This window comes from Macaca thibetana, chromosome 9 (genome assembly GCF_024542745.1).
Source record: "Macaca thibetana thibetana isolate TM-01 chromosome 9, ASM2454274v1, whole genome shotgun sequence".
Classification (NCBI taxonomy): Eukaryota; Metazoa; Chordata; class Mammalia; order Primates; family Cercopithecidae; genus Macaca; species Macaca thibetana.
Window position 1 is genome coordinate 45,911,182 of NC_065586.1, and position 16,347 is coordinate 45,927,528.

Consider the following 16,347-nt stretch of genomic DNA (forward strand, 5'->3'; position numbering starts at 1 on the left):
ATAGTGTTCTGTGTCTTCCAGTTATGTTGCAGGTGTGAGTCTTATATGGTTTTATTTGCTCTTCCTGTTGATCTGTATAATTATATACTTTGCTTTTCGAAAAATATATTAAGATATAAATGTACAGTAAAATTTACTCTTTTTAGTGTACAATTCTATGAGTTTTGACAAACACATACAACCATGTTACCATCACAGTAAAAATATAGGACACTTTCACTCCCAAAATCCCTTTGAGCCTCTTTGTAGTCAGCCTTTCCCTCACTCTCCCGCCCTTGGCAAGCTCTCCTTTATTTCCTATCCCAATAGTTTTCCCTTTTCCAGAATTCACATAGATGGAATAATTCAGGTACACAGCCGTGGAGTCTGGCTTCTTTCACGTAGCAGAATGCATTTGAGATTTATCCATCTTATCTATCTATCATTAGTTCACTGTTTTTTATTGATAAGCATTCTACTGCATAAATATACCAGAATTTGTTCAAGAGTTTTGCGGTTGTTTATAGGTTTTGGTGATAATAAATAAAGCTACTATAAACATCGGTGTATAGGCTTGTGTGCAAACAATTTTCACTTCTCTTGGGTAAGTACTTAGCAGTATGTTTGCTAAGTCATGTGGTAAATGTTTGTTTGACTTTATAAGAAGCTTCCACAGAGTTTGACAAAGTGGTGATCCCACTTGGTATTCCCACCAGCAGTGTACAAGAGTTCTTAGTTGGTGCCGAGAACCCCCAAGGCAGTTGGTACCGTTAGGGTTTTTTTAAGCCACTCCATTTTGTATGCATTGGTCTGACATTATGGTTTTAATTTTCATTTCCCTGATGACTAAGTATGTTAGGCATTTTCTTCACATAACTATTGGCCAATCATATATCTCCTTTGATGAAGCATCTGTTCAAATATTTTCCTATTTTTAAACTGGGTTGCTTTTTTCTTATTGTTAAGTTTTGAGAGATCTTCATATATCCTTAATGCAAGTTATTTATCAGATACATGTTTTGAAAATATTTTCTTCCACTCCATCATTCGTCTTTTCATTTCCTTAACTGTGTCTTTCAAATAGTAGAAGTTTTGGATTTTTTTTTCAGACAGGGTCTTGCTCAGTTGCCCAGGTTGGAGTGCATTGGCACAATCATGGCTCACTGCAGCCTTGACCTCCTGGACTCAAGTGATCCTCCCACCTCAGCCTCCTGCCTCAGCCCCCTACGTAGCTAGGACTGCAAGCACATGCCACCACACCAGGTTAATTTTTTTATTTTTTATTTTTATAAGGACAGGGTCTCCCTATGTTGCCTAGGCTGGTCTCAAACTCCTGGGCTCAAGCAATCTTCCTGCCTTGGCCTCCCCAAGTGCTGGAATTACAGGCGTAAGCCACCATGCCCAGCCTAGAAGTTTCTAATTTTAAAGATGGCCAGTTTATTCAGTTTTCTCTTATGGGCCATGCTTTTGTGTCACATCTAAGAAATATTTGCCTAACCCTGGTCACACATTTTCTTCTTTGTTTATATCTGTTAGTTTTCGGTATTACATTTAGGCCTGTGATCCATTTTGAGTTCATTTTTATATATGCTGCGAAGTATGGATCCAGATAAATCTGTTTTGTATATGATAGATGATTAAGAAAAAATACATTTTGTAGGGGGGTGTGTGTGTGTGTGTGTGTGTACACATACACCATGGAATACTATTCAGCCATGAGAAAGAATGAAATCATGCCTTTTGCACCAACATGGATGGAACTGGAGGCCATTACCTTAAGGCAATAACTCAGAAGCAGAAAGTCAAATACTGCTTGTCCTCACTTACAAGTGGGAGCTAAATAATGTGTGCACATGGACATAGGGTGTGGAATAATAGAGGAGACTCAGAAGGGCAGCAGGGTGGGAGCAGGGTAAGGGATGAGAAGTTACTTACAGGGTTCAGTGCACTCTGTTTGGGTCATGGCCACCCCAAAAACCCAGACTTCACACTATGCAACAAATCCATGTACCAAAAGTGCACTTGGATCCCCTAAATTTATACAAAGAAAACAAATAAATAGGCCGGGCATGGTGGCTCACACCTGTAATTCCAGTGCTTTGGTAGGCCGAGGCGGGTGGATCACTTGAGGTCAAGAGTTCGAGACCAGCATGACCGACATGGTGTAATCCTGTCTCCACTAAAAATACAAGAATTAGCCAGGCGTGGTGGCGCATGCCTATAATCCCAGCTACTTGGGAGGCTGAGGCAGGAGAATCGCTTGAACCTGGGAGGCAGAGGTTGCAGTGAGTGGAGATCGTGCCACTGCACTCCAGTCTGAGCAACAGAACAAGACTCTGCCTCAAAATAAATAAATAAATAAATAACTTGTTTGCATATGGATATTCCATGTTTCTAGCACTATTTGTTAGAAAGATTATCTTCATTGAATTGCTTTTGCATCTTTATTGAAAATCAGTTGGCTGTACATGTGTGGATCTGCTTCTGAATTTTCTATTCTGTTCCATTGATCTATGTCTGTTCTTTTTTTTTTTTTTTTTTTTTTTTTGAGATGGAATCTCGCTTTGTCGCCCAGGCTGGAGTACAGTGGCGTGATCTCGGCTCACTGCAAGCTCCGCCTGCTGGGTTCATGCCACTCTCCTGCCTCAGCCTCCAAGTAGCTAGGACTACAGGCGCCCGCCACCACGCCTGGCTAATTTTTTGCATTTTTAGTAGAAACGGGGTTTCACCGTGTTGGCCAGGATGGTCTCGATCTCCTGACCTCGTGATCCGCCCGCCTCGGCCTCCCAAAGTGCTGGGATTACAGGCGTGAGCCACCGTGCCCGGCGATCTATGTCTATTCTTTACCAATACCACACTTACTTGATTACTGTAGCTTTACAGTACGTCTTAAAATCAGGCAATGTGTCTGCCAACTGCTAGTTGCTCACCCGGCTGGCTGCTGTTTCACTTTTTAAAAGTCTGTGTCCCACAGTGACTCAGGCCCTCCTGAGGGCCAAGTGCTAGGCATTCAGTCTGGCAGAGACTTGAGCCACAGCCCTTTGCCCCTTTAACTAAGCATTGCCTGGAAGCCTTGTATTTCCCATCCTAGATATAAGCAATGTGGGAAGACAGACATGAGAAAGACAGTGCCCCTATCATTGGGAAGCTCACAATGGAGTAAAGGAGAAAAGATAAGTCCTAAATAAGTCTTAAGAAAGAACAAAGAAAGTGCCATAAGAGTTCTGCACTGAGGACTCAGAAGTCGTGGAAGGTGCTGTGTCCATCCTCCCTGCCTGTGCCTCCTGCTTCACGTCGGCTGCCTGCCATTGTCAGTGCTGCATGGGGCCCAGGCCTGCAGATGCAAAGTTTCTCTCTCTCTCTCTTTCTCCCTCTTCTCTGTCTCTCTGCCTCTCTCTCTTCTGTCCCCACCTTCTCTCTCCTTTCTCTCTCCTCTGTCTCTCTCTCTCTCCCTGCTTTGTCTCTCCCTGTCTCTCTCTTTGTGTCTTTCTCTTTCTCCCTGCCCCATATCTCACTCATGCTGAGTCAAGTCACCTCGGCTTTCCCTCCTAGTCCTCCTGCTTCTCCTCTTTCTCCTCCTCATCAAGGTGATATCATGGTCTTTCTATACAACCCAATTTGATTCTGGTCTCCCCTGGCTAAAACCCATCCAGGAGCGCCTTTAGCAACAGGGCAATATCTGACTTTTCCCTGATGGTCCATGCTTTCCCCCCCGGGGCTCTTCCTCACCTCTCCAGCCTCCCTGCTTGGCCCGATGCAACAAAATTGTACAGGAGCAACTGCTGCCTCTTCATGAAATGCCTCCCTGCCCCTGCTCAGGTTCCTCCATCAATCTGGACCTGAGCACCACCCTGACCATAGCACCCTCCACTCTGTAGGTGCTTGCAGTTATTTGATACTGGGGAGCAGGCTGGGCGCAGTCACTCACGCCTGTAATCCCAACATTTTGGGAGGACGAGGCGGGTGGATCACCTGAGGTTAGGAGGTCAAGACCAGCCTGGCCAATGTTGCGAAACCCCACCTCTATTAAAAATACAAAAATTAGCCATGCTTGGTGGTGGGCAGCTGTAATCCCAGCTATTCAGGAGGCTGAGGCAGAATAATCACTTGAACCCGGGAGGTGGAGGGTGCAGTGAGCCAAGGTAGCGCCGCTACACTCCAGCCTGGGCAACAGAGTGAGACTCCGTCTCAAAAAAAAAAAAAAAAAAAAAAAAACAAACAAACCAAAAAAAAAAAAAAAAAAAACAGATACTAGGGAGGAAAAGCCGCCCTGCCCCTGCCACACAGGAGGTACTCAGCCTCTTGGGACTGCTTCCCTGAACCCCAATTCCCCAAGGAAGCTTAGCTGCTCCCACCTCAGGCTCCCACCACAGTTCTTAATCTTCACATTTGCTGGCTGTTGGAGTGTCTGCTCTGTCTGAGCTTTAGGAAGACCAGAACAAGGTCTTTTGGCTGGTCTTCCTCAGCACAGGGCATGGCACAGAGCGGGCCTCAGGCAGTGTTTGCTAGGTGGGTGAATGAATGAATGATACTGGAGTAATGGACTTCTGCCTCACCTAGGGGTCCTGCTAAAATGCAGACTCTGATTCAGGGGTTCAGAGTATGCTGAGATTCTACCTTTCCATCAATTTCCAACAAGATTCCAAGTGCTGAGTCCCTGGATACAAGGAGGAGCAAAGGCATGAACCTTTCCTTGCTCCTGGTAACTGGCTCCATCCTGCTCCCTATGGGCTTCATCAACTTGCCTGTGATTGGGGATACTTCCTGCCCTTATGGGCCCCAGAACCCCCATCTCTTAAAAAGGGAAATTTCCCTGGACACCTCTCAGTTGCTGTCCACCCTGTGAAATGAACCCAGGAAGCTATGGTTAGGTACCCTAGCCCGGTCTGGCCCAAATGCAAGTGTTGTGGTGGTGACCACTTAGCATAGGGTTTGGAGAGTCCCTCTCAGTGATGTGCTAAAGCAACCTATATGGCACCACCTCACCAGGGGGCGCCAAGGCAAGCAGGATTCCCAGGAATCACAGATCCGAAGAGAGAAAAAGAACCAGTCCCTGGGCTTGACAAGAGACAAAGGAGACCAGAATGGACACGCGGCAGCCACTCTCCTTTCAAGTTTTTCCATCACCTTCATCCCCTTGTTTCAGTCATACCAACAACCCAGCAAGGCAGAGGCAGCAGGCCTCCCATTTGCTTTACAATGGAGTGGACTAAGCCCAGAGAGGTGTGAGCACCTCACTAGCATCATCTAGTAGTGAGTAGGGTGGGCACATGGTACCTGGCTCTAAATGCCTGGTCTAGGTTCTGTCCCCCACGTGGCGCTGGGTTAAGAGACATCCTGAGACATGCAAGGATACCCTTGGGAGCTTAGAGGAGCTCCAGGCACCATGCATAGCCAATAAATCAGAATAAACAACTAGTCAGGAAAATCAAATGCTTGGATTTTATTAAAATATTTTTCAAAGCTAATGAAATTGGAAAGTGACGAACCGAGACCTGACTCTATTGCTCATCCCCAAGTTAAAAGAGTCAGGTTAAAGTCTTGCTTTAAGTTCACCTGCTGGGTAACTTGATAGAATATGCGCGCGCGCACACACACACACACACACACACACACACACACACACTCCTCCCCTCCTAGACCTTCCAAGCAGGGAGTCTCGCCTAAGTAACATATACCCTTTACTTGCATTCTTCCTTTGATTTATCAGGAGAGAAGGTCAGAGCTTAACAGAAAAGAAATAAGGACCCACGCTCTTGGGTTCTGAGAGGGCACAGGGTGACACTGTCTGTCATGATGACCTTGACATTTTCCTTCCTGTACCTCCAGATTCCCTCTCCCCTTCTCTAAGAGTGGAGGAGGTTGAACCTAGGGGCCAGGACCCTCCATTTCAGTCTGTACAAACCACTAATTCCCTGTGTGTCCTTAGGCAAGTCACTCACCCTGCCTGGTCAATAAAGTCTCCTTCTTTACTGAAAAACACATCAGCTTGCCTCATGTGGATGTCCTGAGACACAAATGACAGATGAGAAATGAGGGGCTTTGTAAGATTTAAAATGCTGTGTCCCTGAGAAGAATGTTCCAATGGTTTGGAGCCAGGATCTGATAAATAGGAGACAAGTGAAACACTGGAATAAAAATATACTTGTAACGTATATGAAAAAAATAAACATATGTTACTAATATACAAAGAGCTCTAACCAATCAATAAGAAAAAAAATCCAGGGAAAATGGGAAATAGATACGAACATAGGCGGATCATAAACCAAGAAATTCAAATGCTTATGAACATATTGGAGAATAATAATAGCTTACATTTACTTGGCCCTTATTTTGAGCCAGGAACTGTGCTAGCACTTTACATGAATGATGCCATTAAATCCTCCAATCCAATTAATAAGGTAAAGACCCATTACCATTCTCATTCTATAGATGAAGAAGCTGAGGTCCAGGGAGGTTCAGCAACTTGCCCAGCATCACGCAGCTTGAGAGTGCCAGAACAGGAATTCTCACTCACGCAGTCCAGCAGAACACAACCTCACTCACAGGGAAAAGACTGCAAATCACAATAACCAGGAAGACATCGTTTCTTCACTTATCAAATTAGCCAAAATATTAAAGTTCGATTAACAATCAAATATTGACGTGGGTATGAGAAAACATGCGTTTTCATGTATTATTGGTGCAATCTTTCTGCAGAGCAATTTGCCAATACCCATATTTTACATGTACTGCTTGATGAAAAATGTATCCTACAGATATACTCACACATGTACATAAAACTATACATACAAGGATATTTATTTTTAGATGAGAAAAAGGAACTCTCATTGCTAGTAGGAATACAAAATTGTACAGAGATAGTTTGGCAGTTTCTTATGCAGCTAAACACAGTCTTACAGCAATGTTGTCCTATGTATTTAAACAACTGAAGTAAACATATGTCCACTTCAAAACCTGCACATGAATATTTATAGTAGTTTTATTCATAATAGCCAAAACCTCAAAGCAACCAAGATGTCCTTTGGTGGATGAATAAATGGCCGTAGGTCCAGACAATAGAACATTTTTCAGCACTTTTTAATTTTCATTAAAAAGAAATGAGTTCTCAAGCTATGAAAAGACATGGAGGAAGCTTAAATCCATATTGCTAGGTGAAAGAAGCCTGTCTGAAAAGGCTACATGCTACATGATGCCAACTCTTTGGCATTCAGGAAAACTATAGAGACAGTAAAAAGATCAGTGGTTGCCAGGAGTCCTGAGGAAGGTAAGGGGGTGAATGGACGGAGCACAGGGGATTTTTAGGTGGTCCAATTATTCTGTATGCTATTGGAGTGGGAGATACATCACATGGATTTTCAAAATCCAGAGAAGTGTCCAACACAAAGAGTAAATTTAAACCACGAACTTTAGGAAACAGTAATGTATCAATATTGGTGCATTAATTGTAACAAATGTACCATGTTGTACACTATGCAAGCTCATAATAGGAGAAAGTGTATGAGAGTGAGAAAGTGTAGGGGAACTCTGTATTTTCTGCATACTTTTTCTCTTAATCTAAGATTATTTCTAATTAAATAATAAATAAATCTAATTTATCAACTAAGAAATAAATCCATTAAGTTAAAAAAAATTTGAGGTATAACATAAAGTCCAGAAAAAGAGGGCTGGTTTAATTTTAAAAGGCACCTGTATACTATGCAATACAATATGCCCAGGAAGAAAATAAAGAAATATTGCTGTATGTGGCAGTATTATCTGCAAGACATATCTTTTTTTTTTTTTTCCAGAGTCTCGCTCTGTTGCCCAGACTGGAGTGCAGTGGCATAATCTCAGCTCATTGTAACCACCGCCTCCTGGGTTCAAGTGATTCCCCTGACTGTAGCTGGGATTACAGGCATTCGCCACCATGTCCAGCTAACTGTTGTATTTTTAGTAGAGACAGGATTTCACTATGTTGGCCCAGCTAGTCTAGAACTCTTGACCTCAGGTGATCCGCCCACCTCAGCCTCCCAAAGTGCTGGGATTACATGCGTGAGCCACAGTGCCTGGTCTATCTTGAAGAATTAATGCAGAATAGTATCTAAGTGGGATCTCACTTGTGTGGAATATTCAGAGGTCTGAGCTTGTGATTACCAAGGAAGTTTGTGGCAGGTCCATGGAAATTATTAACATTTTCAGTGGTAACCCACGGGAATTCCAGAGAAGGGTGAGGGTGAGACTTTCAGTTTACACACTATTTGAAATTCCTATCATGAATAAAACAAAAGGCCGAGGTCTGTACTGTTTTAAATTCTTATCATAAGTATGTATTATTTTCATTTTTGAAAAGACAAACAAAATGACCGCCCTGGAGTCAAACAGACTGAAGTATGAATTCCAGCAGTTGAATTCCAGAGTTTAAATGCAGCAGCCATCGTGGGGGTAAGGACAGCCCTCACTATGCTCTGAAGATGGCAAAGCACAAATATGGAAATAACCTGAATCCATGTCCACACTGAGCTACACAGCCCGCCCTGAAGCCAGTTACCACCTAAATTCTTCAGTGGGAAGGTGAACATTCTATAATAATTGTTAATTGTTTAGGTAACTTTCAGTTCAAAGTTAAGTTACTTGCAGCTGAACATATCCTCAGGAAGACAGCAGCTCAAAGAGGCCTTGTGCGCATGAAAGGAGAGAGGAATGGGTGTTCAAGACACAGCCACTTCCTTGACTCCCTCCCCAGGAAGAAGGGAAGCCCAGCCCTTTGCGGGTGTCATGGGGCAAACCACCAAACTGGGGTTCAGCCTGGGAGGCTACATCTGTTCTTGGCCTCACCCAGGAAGGAATTCAAAAGCCAGTCAACAGAGTAAAGTGAAAGCAAGTTTATCAAGAAAGTAAAGGGGCCAGCTGCAGTGGCTCACATCTGTAATCCCAGCACTTTGGGAACCCAAAGAGGGTGGACCACTTGAGACCAGGCGTTCAAGACCGACCTGGTCAACGTGGTGAAACTCCATCTCTACTAAAAATACAAAAATTAGCCAGGCGTGGTGGTGAGCACCTGTAGTCCCAGATACTCGGTAGGCTGAGGCTGAAGCTGGAGAATCGCTTGAACCCAGAGGCTGAGGTTGCAGTGAGCGAGACTGTGCCACTTGCACTCCAGCCTGCAAGACGTCTCAAAAAAAAAAAAAGATGAAGGCAGACCAAAGGTTTGCACCACCAGATTTGCACAAAGGCACAGCTTAGGGAGGAAAGAGAGGAAGGCCTTTTTATCCAGCCCCTCACTAGGATGAGCTGCATCTGGAGTCAAAGGTGTAAGTGGGGCGCGTGACTGCAGCTCAGGGCCTTGGGAGCCCTCCCCTGCGCCGCCCCACTGGGACTCCTCCCTCCTGAATCCCTGCAGGCTCCAGGGCTCCCAGCTCTGGAGCCAGATGCCCACCAGGAGGTGTCGGCTCCTGTCACGGGCCGCACCGCCCAGGACCATGCCTGGCCCAGGACCCACGCCTGTCTGGGGACACACACCTGACCGCAAACCAGGCCACGGGATCAACCACAAGCCACCCTCCCCAGCGCCGCCCTGCACTATGGATCAGGGTAGGAGATTAGAGTAGGAACGCTGGGGGGCCTATCTGCTCCCAGTCCCTATGACACAGGGACTAAGAGTAGTGGGAGAGGAGGAGGAGAAGTCAGGCAGGGACTAGGCACAAAATTTAAGGCAACACTAAGTGATTCGGTAACCATAAGATAAATAATATTTTAATTATTTTAATGTAGTGTTTTAAAATCAAAACTAATGAAAAAAATGATAAAATATAAAAAAACTCAATAGAACAGCATCTGACTTCCTGCCCAACTGTCCTACAGTATCCCAGGTGCCAGCCCCCTGTGTCCACACCCCTGCTGGTTCCTGCCCCACCCCTTCCCCCAGCCCAGGGGGCTTCCACCCCTTCAAGAATTCAAATTCACAAGAAGCCCTTGCCCCTCTCCCTGAATCCCCCCAACTCTGAAGAGAAAAAAATCAAACCAGAGAGTTTTCCTCAAGAGTTGCAGGCTGGGCTTACAAAAGCCACAAAGCTTGCGTACAAAATGACACCCTTGGCCACCATCTCCCAGTCTGTTGACTGCTAAAAATGAGAAGTGAACAGAGGGAAGGCCAGGCAGAAGGCTGCAGGAGAGGGGCCAGGTGGGCAGCAACAGGAAGCAAATCTGAGTGGAGGGGACAATTCTACCCCTCCCAGGGTTCCAGCCCCAACAGAGGCGCCCTACTTGGGCCTTGCTCAGGCCTGGGAAGGTGATATGGTTTGGCTGTGTCCCCGCCCAAAATCTCATCTTGAATTGTAATCCCCATAATCCCCACGTGTCAAGGGAGAGACCAGGTGGAGGTGATGGAATCATGGGGGCGGTTCCCCCATGCTGCTCTCGTGATAGTAAGTTCTCATGAGATCTGATGGTTTTATACGTGTTTGGTAGTTCCTCCCACGTTCATTCTCTTTGCTGCTTCCTTGTGAAGAATGTGCCTTGCGTCTCCTTCGCAGTCTGCCATGACTGTAAGTTTCCTGAGGCATCCCTGGCCACGTGGAACTGTGAGTCAATTAAACCTCTTTCCTTTATAAATTACCCAGTCTCGGGGCAGTTCTTTATAGCAGCATGAAAACGGACTAATACGGAGGGGTCAAAGACAGAAATCTCCTCCTCCAGTCCCTAGCCCTGGCTCTTGGACATGAATCCAGTTCCTGACAGAAGAGAAGCACACAGGTGGGTCAGTGCAGTGTGTCCCCACAGGGGCTCAGGCCACACCCCAACCCAATTACAAGCCATGCAAGAAGATTCTGAAAACATGGACGAGGAGATGGCCTGCCTAAAGCCAGCAGATGGGTGCCACCCACCTGATGTACCTCTCCAGCAGCCTAGCCAACCAGCCCCCAACAAGGGCCACCAAAAGTTAGGACTAATGGGGTGGCCTTCCAGCCTCACCAAAGTCCTTCCATTCACCCAGCAGGACCACTCACAACGGATTTCTCATTCTTGGCAAAAGCAATGGAAACTTGGCACAGCAACCCCAGGAAGATCTCCCTCTGTAAGGAGATGCTCAGATGTTTTGGCTTGTGTCCAAAGAGGGGAAGGACAGGTGGAGAGAAAAGGCCTAGACCCATGTAAATCAGAAATGCCAAGACCCAGACGCAGCCACAGCTGGGGCCTGGTGCGGGGAATGGCCCAGACCACAAGAAGAGAGACTACTGTATGGAGCCAGAAGGTGAAGGCAAGTAAATCCTTGGCACAAAGCGGGAGGAGGCAGGAACAAGGACAATAGATAGCGGGGAGGCAGACAGGTTCTGAATAACCCGGAACAAAGAGAACATGAAACCAAAAAAGAAGAACAAAGAGAAATGGGGGATGGCGATGACAGAGCACCCAGGGCAGTGGGTGCAGGACTAGCAGAGGTCCCCCGACTTGTCCTTGGCTGTGCACACACAGAGGTACTGCAGTCCTGGGGCCATGTTCATAGGATACAGAGAAAGAACACTCTGTCTTTTCTCAGGAAAGCTGCAGGGAAATGAAAAACTCCAGGCAGGACAGACCGGGCAAGCACTGCATGGCTAAAAGCACACACCTTAAAACTAGACACATTCCCCTGCCCTGAGCCCCAGATGTCAATGGCCATATTCTCACAATTTTCATATTCCCTCCCAATAAAGTAGGGCCACGAAAGATAAATTTTAGGATATCCACTTGGGGAGCTCGTATTTTGGGGCCAGACCTGCCTCCTTGCTGAACTATCTCAGGCTTGGAGTGGGAGAGGCCAGGCGGGAGTACTGGAGAGTGACTGCACAAGTGAGCCAAGGTGACATTCACACAACTCTTGGGACAAGGGAGTCAGAGCCCGCCACCCATCCCCAATCCTATAGGCCCATATCACTTTGGTTTCGCTTGTTTCTTTTTTAGTAAACAACTTTCTTCAGGTGTTTTTCTGGTTTATTATTTCTGTGTAGCCACAGCAACAGAACTAGCCCCATGTCTCTCAATCAGGGAGGTCCCCAGCCAGCTTTGGAAAGACACCCATCAAAAAGAGTGAGCAAACCTAAAGAAGGGTTCAATAGGGAAGATACCAGCGGCCGACTGCAGAGGGGCTCCATTCCTCTGACCCTCAGTCACTTCCCAGGAAGCATGCAGAGGAGCCTGGGTGTGCCAGAAACAACCTTTCATAATACGAGATGGACGGGAAAGAGGCCAAGGGCAGGCAGTTCCCAATCTACAAAAGGGCAAGAAGGTGGAGTCCATACTTCTTTCTTGTCTTTTTTTGAGACAGGGTCTGGCTCCATCACCCAGGCTGGAGCACAGTGGCACTGTCTCAGCTCACTGCAACCTCTGCCTCCTGGGCTCAAGCAATCCTCCCACCTCAACCCTCCGAGTAGCTGAGGCTACAGATGCACACCACCATGCCCAGCTAATTTTTGTAGTTTTTGTAGACAGGATTTTGCCATATTGCCCAAGCTGGTCTCAAACTCCTGAGCTCAAGCAATCAGCCCACCTCAGCCTCCCAAAGTGCTGGGATTACAGGCATGAGCCACTGTAACAGGCCGAGTCCACACTTCTAAGTTTGCTGTTGCTCTCAGACTTGCAGATCAGCCTATGAAACAGAAGTAGGTAAGAGCTGAGAAAGGGAAGTGGCCATGACAGAACCAGTTCTGCTGAGAACGAGGACTCGAGTCAGGCTATGCTACCTTCCTTCCATGGCCATGGGAAAAACGGGTGGGTGCTGTTGGCGTGACAGATCTGGATCTTAACAGATCAGACTTAAACTAATTTGCTCATGATGAAGGTGTGGATTTGGAGGGACCTGGGAATCTCACAGACCTACAGGATGTCCCAGTGATACGTCCTGGGCTTCATACCAGCCCTGCCCTGCCCTGCCTGACAAGTTGGATGAAAACTGATAAAGGACTAGTCATAGCTTCAGATGGCAAAATCAGGCCAGGCCAGAATGAAAAGAGAAGGAATTTAACATGGGCACATGCCAAGCTCTGCATTTAACTAACCAAGACTGCTTGGCATGAACAAAACTGAGACAGAATAATGCATGGAGAAAAGGTCTGGGCATTTGTGGGCCACAAGCTTGCCATGACACGGACGCAAATGTCAGTGGGTGCACCCCCAAATGCCTGTGACTCCCTCTGGTGGTTTCTGTGCACAACTTCGCCCAAAATAGGCCCTACAACTCCATGGGGAGACCTACCCTGGGGCTTCTAGAGCTTCCTAGCCTGCGTGCCAGAGAGCAGAAGTGCCTGGAGGCTACATCTCCACCCCTGGGTAGTCCTTACTCTGAGGTGGGATTGCACCCAGGGTTCCCCTTTAGGGTCTGGCTTGGACTGAAATCACACCCTGCCTTGCCTTCTGTCCCTCCCCTAATTTGCTCTCCCCTCCCTGGTAACTCCAGCATCCTCATCTCAGCAGAAGCTTCTGGAGAACCCAACCCAAGATGAGTGGTGAGGGCTAGGGTAGCCCTCCTCCTCAATGTACTCTGGGAACTACACTTTCAGAGGCCCCTTTCAGAAGGCACAAGTCCCAGGCAGGGTGCAAAGCTGTGGGCAAAGAACCTGGAAAGGGGCTCTGAACAAGGAACTTTTAAGGAAGTGGGATGTGGGCTTTGATCACAGCCAAGCTAGCAAGGTAAGAGCTGGCCCCTGAATGTGTCTATGAGAGGGGTGCCCAACACTACCAGCCTGTGTGCTGAGCACTAACTCAGTGCCAGGCACTACCTGGGTTACTCTATTTAATCTCCACACCAAGCATGTGAAGGAGGCACCATTGTCATCCCCATCTTACAGATGAGGAAGATCATCAAGGCTTGCAACTTGCCCAAGATCACATGGCTATAGGTGTGGACCCAGATTCAAACTCCAGCTTTAGCCCACTAAGCTACAGTGGCTGACCCCAGCCCAAAGTGTTAGGACCTGTGTGCAGGAGACCCCTTCAGCTCTCGTAAAGTCAGGATCTAACATGTCTAGGGGGACGGAGACCCAATCCAGGTGACACAGGAGGCAAGATCACAGTGGAACAGGCCATCCCTGCTTTTCCACCACCACCAGCACTGTGACCTCAGGCCAGCTCTACTCTACAAGTTTCTTGTGAGAGTGATGGCAGCCTGGGGCCAGACAAGGGATGCATGTCTTGTGTCCTGGACACAAGACAGGCATGCCCAGAGGTGACAAACTCCAGGAAGCCAGGCCTCAGCTGTCGGAGGTCCCGAATGCCACAGAAGGAGAGCAGGTGGGCAGAAGTGGGGATCCCCTGGAGAAGACAGAGGGGGGATTCCTGCTGAGACAAGGGGCTCTAGAACTCTGGGGTTTATGCTCCAAAAAACAGAATTTACCATGACAAAGTAAACAAGACCAGCCAGGACCGATGCCCCATCCCTGCTAGGGTCTGGCAAAGCTCTGACCTCTGAATTTGTATCTATTTTGAATTCAAATCCAAACACATCAACAGTAAACTCCAATGCCTCCCACAGCAGGGCCTGAAAGGGACCCAGAAACTCTGGCCAGAAATCTAGAGTCCAAGGGGAGGAAATCTGTAAACTAAACCACTGGCCATGCTCTAGGGCCCTAAACCACTGCAGGTATCAGGCCTGTCCCAGGAGAGGTCACAGCAAGTGGGGATGGGAGGGGTCTCCAGTTCCAGTCAGAAATGAGGCTGCAGTCACTCCCGGTAGACCTGTCAGCAGCAGCTGTGCAACCGGGCTAGGGAGACAAAGATCGTGGTTTAACCAGGAGAGTGGTCTGGGGCCCCAGCCAAGACACAGGTGTTGGATTCCAGCACCACAAATATTCATCTCAGTGACGATGAGGTGAATGGGAGCTTGGCTGAGCCCAGCCCGGCTGCCATCCTGGAGACCTGGGGCAACATGGAGGTAGCACAGAGTCGTACCCAGCCAGCGTGAACATATGAGAATCTACATGTGACAGAGAAGAAAGTCTCTTCATGAAATGGGTTTCACTGGTCCCAGCCAAACCCTGTGGCATCTGGCCCTTTCTGCACCTGCTGAACATGCCATTCACCTTGTTCCAGGTAGTGGCCTCATCCTCCTCTTGCTCAAACGGGAAACCTCAGCATCCTGAAATGCCTCCTCCCCAAGTCCACTGCACACGTGTGCCTGTGTATGCGTGTGTGTGCACATGTATGAACTCAGTTCCCAGCTGCCCACTCCATTGCTCCTAAACAGGCCCCTCCTTGGCGTCCCCCAGCACATACTCCTGCGCTCCTGCCTCCCACCTCTTCTCCACTGGAAGCCAAATGGATATTTCTAAACTGAAATCTGGTACCCCCCAACCCCTTCCACAGTTCCCTAAAGTTCCTTTCCTCAGTTACACCAGGATCTTCACAATGGGGACCCCTGGTCACCTCCCAACCCAACACACACCCCAAATGAGCTGCCACTGCAGAAACTCATCATGGCCCTGGCAGGACTGGCACATCCAAGTATCTGACCAGGCTGTAGCATCTGCCAGGCAGGTCCTGCCCTCCCTCCACCCATGTGGTCCCAACAGGCTGGGGTTTCTGGAGACTCTATGGGGAGCCACGCATGAAGATGGCATATACCCATGTGTCACTCCCCAGAACGTGAGCTGCCTGCTCTGGCACCATACACAAAGGAACTGACAGCCCCAGAATCCCAAGAAGGGGTGCACCTATGCATACTGGAAAGGCACATTTACAGGTGAGAATGGTCCATCGTGGGGCCTCAGGAGGCATCTGACCTGACGCACACCTTTCTCACTTTGTCCTTGTGGCCTGTGGAAATGCCACTCTTGCTTTACAAATTCACCCACCGTTGCATGAGTCATTTCCACCTCAGTGAGTACCAGGTCTTTGAGGATGGGGAAATGTAAGCCACCAGTTTCGGGGTTCTGGGCTTCTAGGTGCAGAAGCAGCCCCAGAAACACGCCAGATCATGGGCCATGACCCCACACTAGCCCTTTGGTCCCTCGCAAGGGTGGACTGGGGGGCTGTGTCCCGGGAACTTAGGATCTTCAAGACCAAGACCCAGAACAAGAACACAAGCCGACTCCCGTTCCTCACAGGCCTTGGGAAATCTTTGGGCAACGAAGTCAGACTGTGCCAAACCCCTGTTTCTGTCTCTCCGAGGCCCCTGGCCCCCACTGCCTAGCCTAGGTCAGGTCATGTGGGCAAGCGAGCCCCCACAACCTCACAGCCCCTACCCCGGGGCCAGGGCAAAGCTCCTTCCCTGTCCCCCTCCATTCCTGTGCTCCCTCCTTCCACGAATTACATCAGTTGGGGAGAAATCCTTAAGCCGACAGAATGAGGTGAAAATAGTGCAATTTTAGGCTTTGCAACTGATTTTAGGGCAGGTGGCCACCCATTCTCCCCTTC